Source organism: Macaca mulatta, chromosome X (assembly GCF_049350105.2).
Source record: "Macaca mulatta isolate MMU2019108-1 chromosome X, T2T-MMU8v2.0, whole genome shotgun sequence".
NCBI classification, from domain to species: Eukaryota; Metazoa; Chordata; class Mammalia; order Primates; family Cercopithecidae; genus Macaca; species Macaca mulatta.
In genome coordinates this window covers 10,705,288-10,717,705 of record NC_133426.1, presented here as the reverse complement: position 1 = coordinate 10,717,705, position 12,418 = coordinate 10,705,288, and positions in this window count along the sequence as shown.

Here is a 12,418-nt window from a genome sequence, read left to right as displayed (position 1 = left end):
TTCTTTTTTTTTTTTTTTTTCTTTTTTGAGATGGAGTCTTGCTCTGTCGCCCAGGCTGGAGTGTAGTGCTATGATCTGTGCTCAATGCAACCTCTGCCTCCTGGGTTCAAGCGATTCTCCTGCCTCAGCCTCCTGAGTAGCTGGGATTACAGGCGCACAAAACCATGCCCGGCTAATTTTTGTATTTTTAGTAGAGATAGGGTTTCCTCATGTTGGCCAGGCTGGTCTCAAACTCCTGACCTGAGATGATCCACCTGCCTCGGCCTCCCAAAGTGTTGGGATTACAGGCATGAGTCACCATGTCCGGCCTTGTTTCTTAAATGCCTTTATCATATTGAAAATAAGCAGTTTTTAAAAAATACATAAAACCCAAAGACCTGAGGGAAATTACCCTTTCTAATACCGTATAAATGATATAATACCTGACAAGAAAAAAATAAAAAACTCTTTCAAGCTGGCCAAAACCCCTTTAAAAGGCTGTTCAAGTCACTCATTCCCCATGAACAGAGAACTTCAACAAGCATGAAAAAAGCTTCAGTGTGTCACATATGTTTCTCCATCTATGAATACTCTGACATTGACATTGAAACAATATGAACCATTGTTTTTGTGTCTCTGGCAAAGGGGCCAGAATGGGGATGGCAGAAATAGCCAAATACGAATTTGTCTTGATCCATCTAAGTAGCTATTACCATATGTTTGTTGTGGGTTTTTATAGAAAAAAAAACCCGCTTATATCAATGGAGTTTGTGCAAATTGAGGAAATTTCTAAATAAACCCAGCTTGCTTCTTTTCTTATGCACATTTTAATACACATCTGCTTGGCAGAGAAACAGCATTGGGATTAAATATAAAGGGACGTCAGAACAAAGTCCAGGCCTGTGGGGTATGTCAGTCTGATAAGCAAACCGCGGGAGGTAGATTATACTGAACTGAGAAGAAAGGAAATGACTGAAGAAGAGTTACACAGAGGTTAAAACAGGACATCTCAACTGAGCAGAATTTTAAAACAGGACTAAATCAGTAGCAAATGTTCTTCAAGAAAAAAATAAAATACAAACCAAGGGAAAATTCCGACAAAAGTTGGAATTCTTCTTTGGCACAGTTAAGGTGACAGATGGTGTCATGGAGATGGCAAACGGCACACCGTGGTTTCTGGGGTACCCACCCCTGAACTGGTGTGACCCCCAATTCACCAAAGTGTATCCAGTGTCAGCTCCAACTGGAGGCCCCCAAGAGGTCGCAAAAGGACCAGAAGCATCTCTAAGTTCAATTCAACCAATATCTTTTCAGCTTAGGGTGACCAACTCATCCCAGATTCCCCAGGAATGGTCCTAGTTTAGGAAAAAAGAATGAATTCCCATGTCTGGGACACAGGCCATTCTATGACTTGGCAGGGTGGGGAAAGGTGGCATGGGGGATCCAGGACACTTGACCTTGGCATCTCTCAAGTAGGGTAGCCAAATAAGATACAGGACACCCAGTTCAATTTGAATGTCAGATAAACAACTGATCATGTATTAGTATCAGTATTCCCATGCAATACCTGAGACATAATTATGCTCAAAAAATTCTTTATCCCACATATTGCATGGGACATACATTAAAAAGGGATTCGTCATTTATCTGACAATCAAGTTGAACCTAGCACCTATTTGCTAAATCTGGCAACCCTAATCTCCGACCTTAATACCCCACCCATTCCCCAATAACCTGCTTGACATTGTCGCTGAATGTCCCTGGATGCCTCAACCATCCTGAAGGACCAGTGAGCCATGTTCTCACCAGCCACCACTCCCATGTTTATGCAGAGCACTGCTTCCTGCTCCTCACTGGCAGCCTGGCCTGCGATCCCCCTGTTGTTGTCCTACTGTGCACGTGTTTACTGTTTGTCCACCCCACTCAGAGTGGGCCCTTCCATCTCTGGCCTCCCACCCCTCCTCCATACTGCCACAGTTTATAGTTCTGAAGTGCACATTGTGTCAGAGGCCCATCACCGCTGAAAAAACAATGATGTCCTCCTGCTCCCGGATATACAGAACAAAGTCCATACCCCACCATAACATCAACATACTCCGCGATCTGGTCTCATCAACCTCTGCCTCGTATCTCTCCCCAGCATGACACCCCATACTCTGGCCATGTACAGAAAACCTCATTCCCATGTGCACAGCACACTTTTGCATTTTTGTTCCAAGGGTATCAAATGCTCTTCCCTGCTTTTCCTGTTCAATTGGAAGCTATTTTCCTTGCAAAATCAGCTCAAACCTTCCCTTCCCACAAACATGATTCAACACAGCTTTTTCTGGCCCTTTGCCACGTGGCAGTGTGAGCAAGCATTGCTGTGCATTACAGTTGCTGTCTCATTCTTTAATCTGGAGGTTGTTTCCTCTCTGTCCCTGAGGGTGAGGACCATGTATTTCTTTTCTGTACCCTCAGGACTGGGGTACCTGACAAACAGTTGGCATTTGATAAAGTTTTGCTGAATGTATGCATGTAAATATGACCAAGCAGCTTATCATGTAGTAGAGGAAAAATACATGTCTGTCAACTTGTATTCATCCAATATTGGTAGATTCATCCAGTAATCCACCTGGCAAATGCAGAGATAGTGATATATTTTCCAAATAAAAATAGGTTTCTGAAGAAAGGAGGAGACAGTCTGAGGAGAAGCTGATAGCAAGCACAGAGACATGGTCTCTCAACCAGCACTCCCCTGCAGACATGTACCACCTCAGCTCTGTGCTGTATGGGACAGAGGAAGTGGGTGGCTTTCCATTCTTAAGATGAAAATTTGAATGGTAAATGACGTAAGTAAATGTATAGTTCTATGCTCCCTAGTAAGCATGCAATAGATGCAAATAGTGATCAAAAAGACAAGGATGTTTCAAGATATGGGCCTCAGCATCCAAGACAACAAAGTTTGATTCCTGGCTTTCCCATTTATCAGCTGGGTGACCTCAGGAAAGTTGCTTTAATCTGCCGACTCTCCATTTTCTCAGAATAGTTGGAGCAGAAAAACACCAAACTCCCAGGATTCTTCTGAGGGTTATATGAAACAATACCTAGAACAGCGCTAGCCACATAACAAATATTCAACAAATGGCAGTGTAATTCATGTCCTATGTGAGGCCATTTTAGAAACAAAAATTGGGAAGCTTGCTGTGAAATGCAGTAGTAATAACTAACATTTATTAACAACTTCTGCTCTAGTCTCAGTGTTTTATGCACTTTCACTCATTTAACCCCCTCATCTTCCAGAGGGCACAAATGACTCAAAGTGACATTAAATGAGTTGCCCAAAGCCATACATCTAGAAGGTGCAGAACCAGGATTTGGTCACAGGCCATCCAACTGTGCCACCTGCTGTTTGTATAATGCAGAGTCTATGAACAAAGCTCTGTTGTTACTTATTGGAGCCCCTGGGTATCTCTCATAAAGAAGAGGGCTCAGCTGGACCATCCCCTGGGGAGGGCTCCTGCCTCCGGGATGATCCACAGCTTCAGGGGAGCACTCAAGGGCTCTGGGTTCCCTGCCCATTTCCTACTGAAGTAAGGGAAATTAAAGCTAAAATTTAAAAAGGTCTAAAGAGGGTTTTATTTTTGAAAAGTTTTGGATAGCAAAACCACAGGGAAAAATGGGTGTGATTTCGTCATTGAACTCTCCTGGTTGAATTATACTTAAGAATATTCAATTTACATGTTTATTAATTTGACGTATTGCACTTAATTTTAGTTTAGCATTATCTTTACATTTTCCTTTGGTTCATACAGCTATAATAGCCATGCAATGTCTTTATTAGGTCAATTGGTGGGTTGATGGATTCATCCAATAACTTATCTAGTCAATATTTACCAGTGGCCTACAGGCTTCCAAGCCCATTAGAAAGACAGATAAGACAAGTCCAAATCTGCCTTCAAAGATATCTCAGCTAATAAAATGGTCACTCTTGTAAACTGTACTACAAGAAGGGCAGCAGATGCTGTCAAGTCCCACAAATCCAGCAAATGTGCCAGTGGCTGGTGTCTGGTAGGCAAACCATAAATTGTTGCATAAATTTATCAATAGATAAATCAATCCATCCATCCATCCATCCAACCAATCATCCGTCCATCCATCCATCAATCTGTCTCTCCCAGGGTAAAAAGTCAGAGAAATGACCATAGCACAAAATGCTACTTGGATTTTGAAGTTAAACCCCAAACAAGAAAGTCAGTCTCTGGAAGTGGAGCAAACACCTTAGAAAGAACTTGGCAGAAATCAGGGATGGTGTGGTCACAATTAGGGCTGACTTCCTTTGCAGTCACAGAGGACCCCATGCTTGGAAGAGCCCAGCACTTATTTGAATGCTCTGTCAATGACTTCTTGGAATTTTCATACTTTTGAACAAGCGGCCCCATTTTCATTTTTCACTTGAACTTGCAAATGATGTAGGCAGATCTGGTCACATTCTTTGCTAGATAAACAGAAGGACCCAGTTTAAGAACAGGAAGCCCCTCATAGTACAGGTGAACCACCTGAGGTCCAAGGAGGTTAAAGGGCCTTTTGCCTGAGGCCATTTTACGAAGTTCCTAACTCCTCCACAGAGCTCTTTTCCATCTGAACATAATTCCAAAATGCAAAATAAGGTAAAACTGTACCTTGCTCCATCCCAGGGAGTATGAGCAATGTTTATGATATGCGAAATCCATTCCACTTATTTCCTTCCATACTTTTCTTCTTCCTGTGTTTCTATTTCTGCCATCATATTTTTTTGTATTTTTATCTCTGAGTCACTGTTTCTCTGGCATTATCTTTTAGTGTGTGCTTCTCTTACTGCTAGAGTCTGAATGTTGGTGTCCCCTCAAAATCCATATATTGAAACCTAACCCCCAGGGTGATGGTATTAGGACGTGGGAACTCTGAGAGGTGAAGAGGTCATGAGAGTAGAGACCTCGTGAATGGGATTAATGCTCTTTAAAAGAGGCTCCAGTTCCTTCGCCCCTTCTGCCATGTGAGGACTCAGTGAAAAGGTACCGTCTATGAACTAGGAAGCCCTCATCAGGCACCAAATCTGTCAGTGCTTTGACCTTGGACTTCCAGCCTCCAGAAATGTGAGAAACACATTTCTGTTGCTTATGAGCCATCCAGTTTATGGTGTTTTGTTATACCAGCCCTAACAGACTAAGCCATTCGCTTAGTTCCAAGATCAAATGTAATGCTGGCCAATGAATGAAAAGGAGAACAGAACCCTCAAATGTCCAGTAGGGGAAGGCCAAAGCTGTTTCTTGTTTCTGCACAGAGGAGATGACTTCATTTCCTTAGAACGTAAATGAATTAGACAAGGGATTAGAAACAGTCTTTTTCCTGCAGGAAAGAAACATAGAGGGTCAGTGTTCAGTGCCTTCTTCTAGTCAAATCACTTTACTTGGTCAGACACCAAGGGTCTGGGCCCAGGATCTGCTTGGGAAAGTCAATCATGAAAGGAACACTGGGACAGATGAGCCACCTGGCTCTTTTTCATTCCTGATGCTTTGCAGGGGATCAGACGATTGTCTTGCCCTGCCCCTCTTCTCTTACCAAGAGACTTCCATCAGAGGCATGCATGAGCTGGTTATGCAGTCTGTGGAAGGGCCAGGAGCACACTGAGCTTTGCAAAAGGGTGAAGCCTTCTGGGTTCACCCTTTTGCCAATACAGGGGCCAAACCACACTGGTTTGCAATGTCATGGCCCAGCAAAGTGTGCGAGTGAGCACAAGTGGAGCAATTCAGCAGTGACAGGCACCAGATAAATGAGCTGGCCTGACCCTGGATGAATTTCTTCACAGTCATTCTGAAAATGTGAGTGTTAAGGGTTGAATTGTGTTCCCCCCAAAGATGTGGAAGTCCTAGCCCCCAGTACTTGTGAATGTGATCTTGTTTGGAAATTGAGTCTTTGCAGATGATCAAGTTAAGATGAGGTCATTACGGTGGGCCCTAATCCAATATGGCTGGTGTCCTAAAAATCAAGGAGATGTTGGGGGCACAGACACACACACACACACACACACACACACACACACAAACGGAAAACATCATATAAAGACTGGAGTTATGCTGCCCCATTCGAAAGAACTCCCAGAAGTTGGGAAACAGGCCTGGAACAGATCCTTCCCTAGAGTCTTCAGAGGGAACATGGCCCTGCTGACACCTTGATCTTGGACTTCTGTCCTCAAGAACTGTGAGAGAATAAATTTCTGTTGCTTATGCCACTACATATATGGCACTTTGTTATGGCAGCCACAGCAAACTAATGTATTGAGCAAAGGTCAAGTAGCAGGAATCACCCAGAGCACCTCTCCTGCTCCAGTGAGTGCTACCAAGAAAGTGTTTTCCTTTTGAGACCACAATTATCATAGAAGCAGCACACACTATAAGTGGGACCTTCTGTTTCCCAGTCTGGGAGGCTATTGTCTTCACCCCATTATCTTCCTGCCCCCACTATCATCACCTACAGAAGTCATGTGAAGAAATGAACTTTCACAGGAAAGCTTTTCTTTATTAAAGCAAAACAAAGATGTAATCAGGCAACATTCAGAAGTGAGGGGAGCAGAAGCTTTAAAGAAGAAATGGAAAATAAGCAAAATTGGGGAAGTGGTATTTACACTTAAGATTTGCTTTCGCATCTTCTGCACGGGAACTTTGACCTATGGCTATGTGACTATGAGGCAACTGGAAATGCATCACAAAGATGGGGGTGGGTGGAAGCTCAAAGGATTCAAAAGATGCCAGAGGAAAGTGAAGCTCAAATCCGTCCCCCTGGCCCAGCAGCATCAGCATCTCCTGGGAGCTCGTTAGCAGTGAGAATTCTCAGCCTGCCCCAGGCCTACAGGATCAGGAATTCTGGGTGGGGGCCCAGCCATCTGCGTTTTAACAAGCCCTCTAGGGGATTCTGATACACAGTACACAAAAGCTTGAAAAGCATTTTGCTGGGGAAAGGACAAAAGGGAGAGAGGTAGAAGGAGAAAGGCAGCAAGATCCAAAATGCTGTTCTAAGGCAATGCTTAGCCTGAACAATGTCAAATCATACTTAAAAAAAAAAATCCAGCTGAAACTAGAAATCATAAAATGATCACATGTTACATTTTACCTGAAAGCATAAATGTACATCATTTGCTAATCTTTCAACATAGAGCCAAGGCCTTTTGTATCTCTGGGTGCGGTACATCAGCAGTGCCACTTCATCCTTCTTACTGATGCACGGTGGATGAACCACATCCACCGTGCATCATCTCTTCCAGTTCCAGGGATTTTGTTTGTTTGTTTGCTTTTTTTAACAGCAAATTTAAGAAACAACTGCAAAGCAGTGAGCGAAGAATTATTCTGATTTTTATATTTTCCAAAACCCTTCCAGTTTCAAAGCAACATTTTTTGGGATTCTCCTTTAAACCCTTTCTCATCATTCATTAGTCTTTATATACTTGGCTTATGCATTTACATTGCATTGTCTGTTGTTTTGGTTAATTAAAATAATTACGTTACTGGCTCATGCTAAACTGACTGCTCAACTAGGAAGAGCAGAGTGGGGACCTGCTAGCTGTAGGGATCAACCAGCACGTTTTTCTTCCTTTTTCATTTTTAAAAACAGCTATAATTACAAACCACACAATTCACTCATTTAAAGTATACAGTTCAATGGTTTCTAGTACAGTCAGAGTTGTACAACCATCAATTTTAGAGCATTTTTTTTATCACCCCCAAAAGAAACTCCCACGTCCATTAGCAGTCACTCCCCATTCCTCCTCCATCAGCCCTGACAACCACAAAACTGCTTTCTGCCCCTATAAATTTGCCTATTCTGAGGGTTTCAGATAAATTGAATCATATGAAAGGTGGCCTTTTGTTTCTGGCCTCTTTGAGCACAATGCTTTTAGGGTTCATCCATATTGTAGCATTTATCAGTACTTCATTTATTTTTATGGGTGAATAATATTCCATTGCATGGATATACCAAAATGTGTTTATCCATTTACTAACTGGTGAATGTTTGAATTGTCCCCAAGCCAACACATTTTATAGAAGGAAAGGAAAGCAATGGTTAACTTGGAATTCGCTTAAGTGTAGGTCTTTTAAGAGTGTGTCTACTGATGTCGTTTATGTAAAAATAAGTTTGAAATACGGTTTCATACCACATTGTTTTCCCTTAACTTAAAGATTCTCAACCTGAAACATGACACAATTCAGTCCATCCTAATACGAGGCCACATGAAACACATAAACATTTTGGTATGGAAGGAGTCTTTAAGATAATTTCAGGAAATTGAGACTTACAGACTTAAGGTGGCTTGTCCCAAATCTCCCAGCTTAATGCAGGGAATCAGTGTAGAAACAAAGCTCTCAAATCTTGTTTTATGCCGTTACGTTAGCCGCCACCTCCAGATTTAAAACCCTGGCCTAAGGAAAGGGCTCAGGCTGGACTTGGTGGCCTAAGCCTATAATCTCAGCACTTTGGGAAGCTGAGGCAGGCAGATCACTTGAGTTCAGGAGTTCAAGACCAGCCTTGGCAACATGGTGAAACGCTGTCCCTACAAAAAATACAAAAATTAGCTGGGTGTGGTGGCATGTGCCTGTGGTCCCAGCTAGTAAGGAGGCTGAGATGGGAGAATTACTTGAACCTGGGAGGTGGAGGCTACAGTGAGTCAAGATTGCACCACTGCACCCCAGACTGGGCACTACAGTGAGGCCCTGTCTCAGAAAAAAAATTTTTTAAAAGTTCAAATGAAGGAAAAAGACCTTAATGAAATGATGACTAAGAATGAGATTTTAAATCAGCAGTGAAGGAATCCTCTTGTGGTCACTACATGTCCTCCTGATGATTTGTCTGAGCTAATCTAAGCATGAAGCACCCACAGGAACATAACTAAAATGGGAGGGGTGGTAGGACACAAGCCCAGTGCTGAATTGGCCCAATTAGATTGAAGAGAAACCTTATTTCCCATGGTTGTGGTAGATGGCTGGGTCCCACCCCACCTCATATCTACTGACCATAAACAAGGATCTCAAAGCAACTAGGAAGCATTGATGGAATCAGCCCTACATGGATGAAGTTAAAATTGAACATGGAAGGAAAGGGAGTCAAGAGAAGCAGGATCAACCAAGTGTACACCCAACCTCTTCACTTCTGGCTGTGAGTTCAAGCAGGGATTCAGTTACTGGAAGCCAAAAGCATCCTGATAATATTCTATAGCAAACCATTGAAGGGGCATGGGAATTAGTCACATTGTTATCACAAATGTACAAGGAATAGCAAAGTGTTTAAATGATGATTCTGCACAGAGTTCCAAAATAGTAACTTCCAAAATAGTAATTTTTCATTGTTCTTTAGGACTTCACTCGACTATGATCATGAAGCCTTGTCTCACAATTCCTGTTACACCACTCAAGATGTATTATTTCTGTGCCCCTATCACATATGACCTTGGGTATGTAAAAGCATCAACTAAAAGCTAATTATAAATACAAGATAGCACGCACATGTACATGCCTCATTTTCCTAAACCAGTCTTAGGAACTATAATGTTTGCTCCAGCATCTGGTATGATTCCACAAAAACATTAGAATATCTGCCATGTGATATGTAAACCTCAGGTTGAATCATTTGCAGAAAGTGTTGTCAGCTTTTTCTTCCAAACTAGAGAGCGCACAAGCATGAAACAGACACTTTACCACTTATACCTATTGCATGAAATTTTACTGAAGGTACAGTGACAATCTCTACTGCAGCAGTAAATGTTTTTCTTTTAAGTTCAGGGGCACATGTGCACACTTGTTACATAGGTAAACTTGTGTCATGGGGCTTTGTTGTACAGATTATTTTGTCACCCAGGTATGAAGCCTAGTACCCATTAGCTGTTTTTCCTAAGCCTCCCCCTCCTCCCACCCTCCACCCTCCAATAGACCCCAGTGTGTGCTGTTCCCCTGTGTGTTATCATTTAGCTCCCACTTATAAATGAAAACATGTGACATTATTTGTCATGAGTGTAGCAAGGCATAATTCATATGCTTCATTTTAATATACTGTATACCCCAAAAATTATATCATTTTTAAAATGTTACCTTAAGTTACAAGGAATATACATGGCTTTTGAAATAATTTTTGATACCTTTTTCTTTGCACTAAACATAACCTTGTAATAAGTTTTGAATCTGGATATGTAATATATTTTCATGGAGGGGGATAACCTTGTGATCCAAAGGACATTACAATGAGCTATATTTTAGATTTAAGAAGCACAAGTAACTTTGGGAGGCCGAGATGGGCAGATCACTTGAGGTCAGAAGTTCAAGACCAGCCTGAACAACATGGTGAAACCCCATCTCTACTAAAAATACAAAACAATTAGCCGGGTGTGGTGGTAGGCACCTGTAATCCCAGCTTCTCAGGAGGCTGAGGCATGAGAATCGCTTGAACCCAGGAAGTAGAGATTGCATTGAGCCAAGATCATGCCAGTGCACTCCAGCCTGGGCCTCTGTCTTAATATAATATTTATTTTTGTCAAGTGGGACTTGCATATCAAGTACCTAATTTGTTACCCTGATATTTTTTGAAAGATCAAAGGCTGTAGCCTGTTCTTTTTCCATTTGATGATTTTAAATAACATGAGCTTTCTTACAGCAAGCACCCAAACACCTGGTAATCCTTAAAATTGATCAAAATGAGGATTAGAGCCTGCTGTTACCCCTCTAAACTGATTCTCCTGGTGGCGGGGGAGGGGGGGAGGGGAATAAGGCCAGAGGATGAGAGACGTAGATTACATCTCAGCACTTTGATTTCTCTCCTTGCCGTTATTGATCATGGGGTGATAGCTAATATTTGCTGAACATTTCCACCCACAGGCTCTGTTGTCAGTGGTTTTAGGCATCACCTCAAAGTACCTGCAAAACAACTCTGGTAGGTCGGTTCTATTACTCTCGTTTCATAGCCGAGAAAGCTAAGGCCCAGAGACATTAAGAGCACACAGCAATTAAAGGGCAGAGCAAGGACTCTGCCTCCAGGACACACATTTGTAATCATCACACACACAGCCTCAAGCCTATGGTGACATAAATGACGGGTCATACAATTCTGACAGTCACTGCAAAGCTGAGACAGGAAATGTGCATTGCTTCACTTTCCCTAGGAAGCAATCTCTGGGAGAAGATACACCATAATGATGACTCAGTAAAGAAATTGATAACCATCTCTATATATTCAAAAATACTTACATGAACTCGCACGCTGGGTATTCCGACAATGTGTTCCTTAAATTGGAGTTCTAGCATTTACCACCATTTCATTTATAGACTGTCCATAAGATTGTGAGTTCCCTACAAGTAGGGGTATTAGTCTGTTCTCATGCTGCTAATAAGGACATGACCAAGACTGGGTAATTTATAAAGGAAAGAGGCTTAATGGACTCACCGTTCCACATGGCTGGGGAGGCCTCACAATCATGGCGGCAGGCGAAGGAAGAGCAAAGGGATGTCTCACGTGGCAGCAGGCAAAAGAACCTGTGCAGGGGAACTCCCATTTAAAGAACCACCAGATCTCCTGAGCCTTATTCACTACCAGGAGAACAGCATACGGGAAACTGCTCCCATGATTCAATTATCTCCACCTTGCCCTGCCCTTGACACGTGGGGATTATTACAATTCAAGATGAGATCTGGGTGGGGACACAGCCAAACCATATCAGGGTTATACCTTTTGCAATTTTGTATTCCTTATATGATGCACAAACGGGACATAAACATTTTGTTAGCCAGTGAACTCATAGGAATACTAAATGTTAATATGCAATCCATTTGTAGCCCCAACTTGTCTGCCAATACTTAGCCTGATGTTCAGTAATTTGTTCTGATTCTGAATAGTGCTATTTACACAGACACAAGACTTAGTTTAAAACTCCAGAGAATATCCTAAATGAGTTTCAAGCTGTACACGAAAATTCCTATCAGTATTGACCCCTGGACCCAATCAAGCATAATCTAGACACAAAACAGCTCTGACAATCCAGGAAGCCATGGTTTTTTTCTGGAAGTGATAAAATGATGTATAAAACTGTTGATCTTGTCATCAAGTTTGCTTGAGTTTAAAGCTTGTTTATCTTAAATAATACCATAGTCCTATAAAACAGGTGAATCCTGCCTTTGGCATAATTTTTTTGTTTCCAGTTACAGTGTTTTGTTTTTCATAAGAATGCCTTATCCCACACTCATTCAATAGCACTTAAGACCCCCCCAAAAATGCCAACAGTAATTATTTTCCTCTACAGTTTAAAAATATGTGATTAGGGCCGGGTGTGGTGGCTCACGCCTGTAATCCCAGCACTTTGGGAGGCCAAGGTGTGTGGATCACGAGGTCAGGCATTCAAGACCAGCCTGACCAACATGGTGAAGCTCCGTCTCTACTAAAAATACAA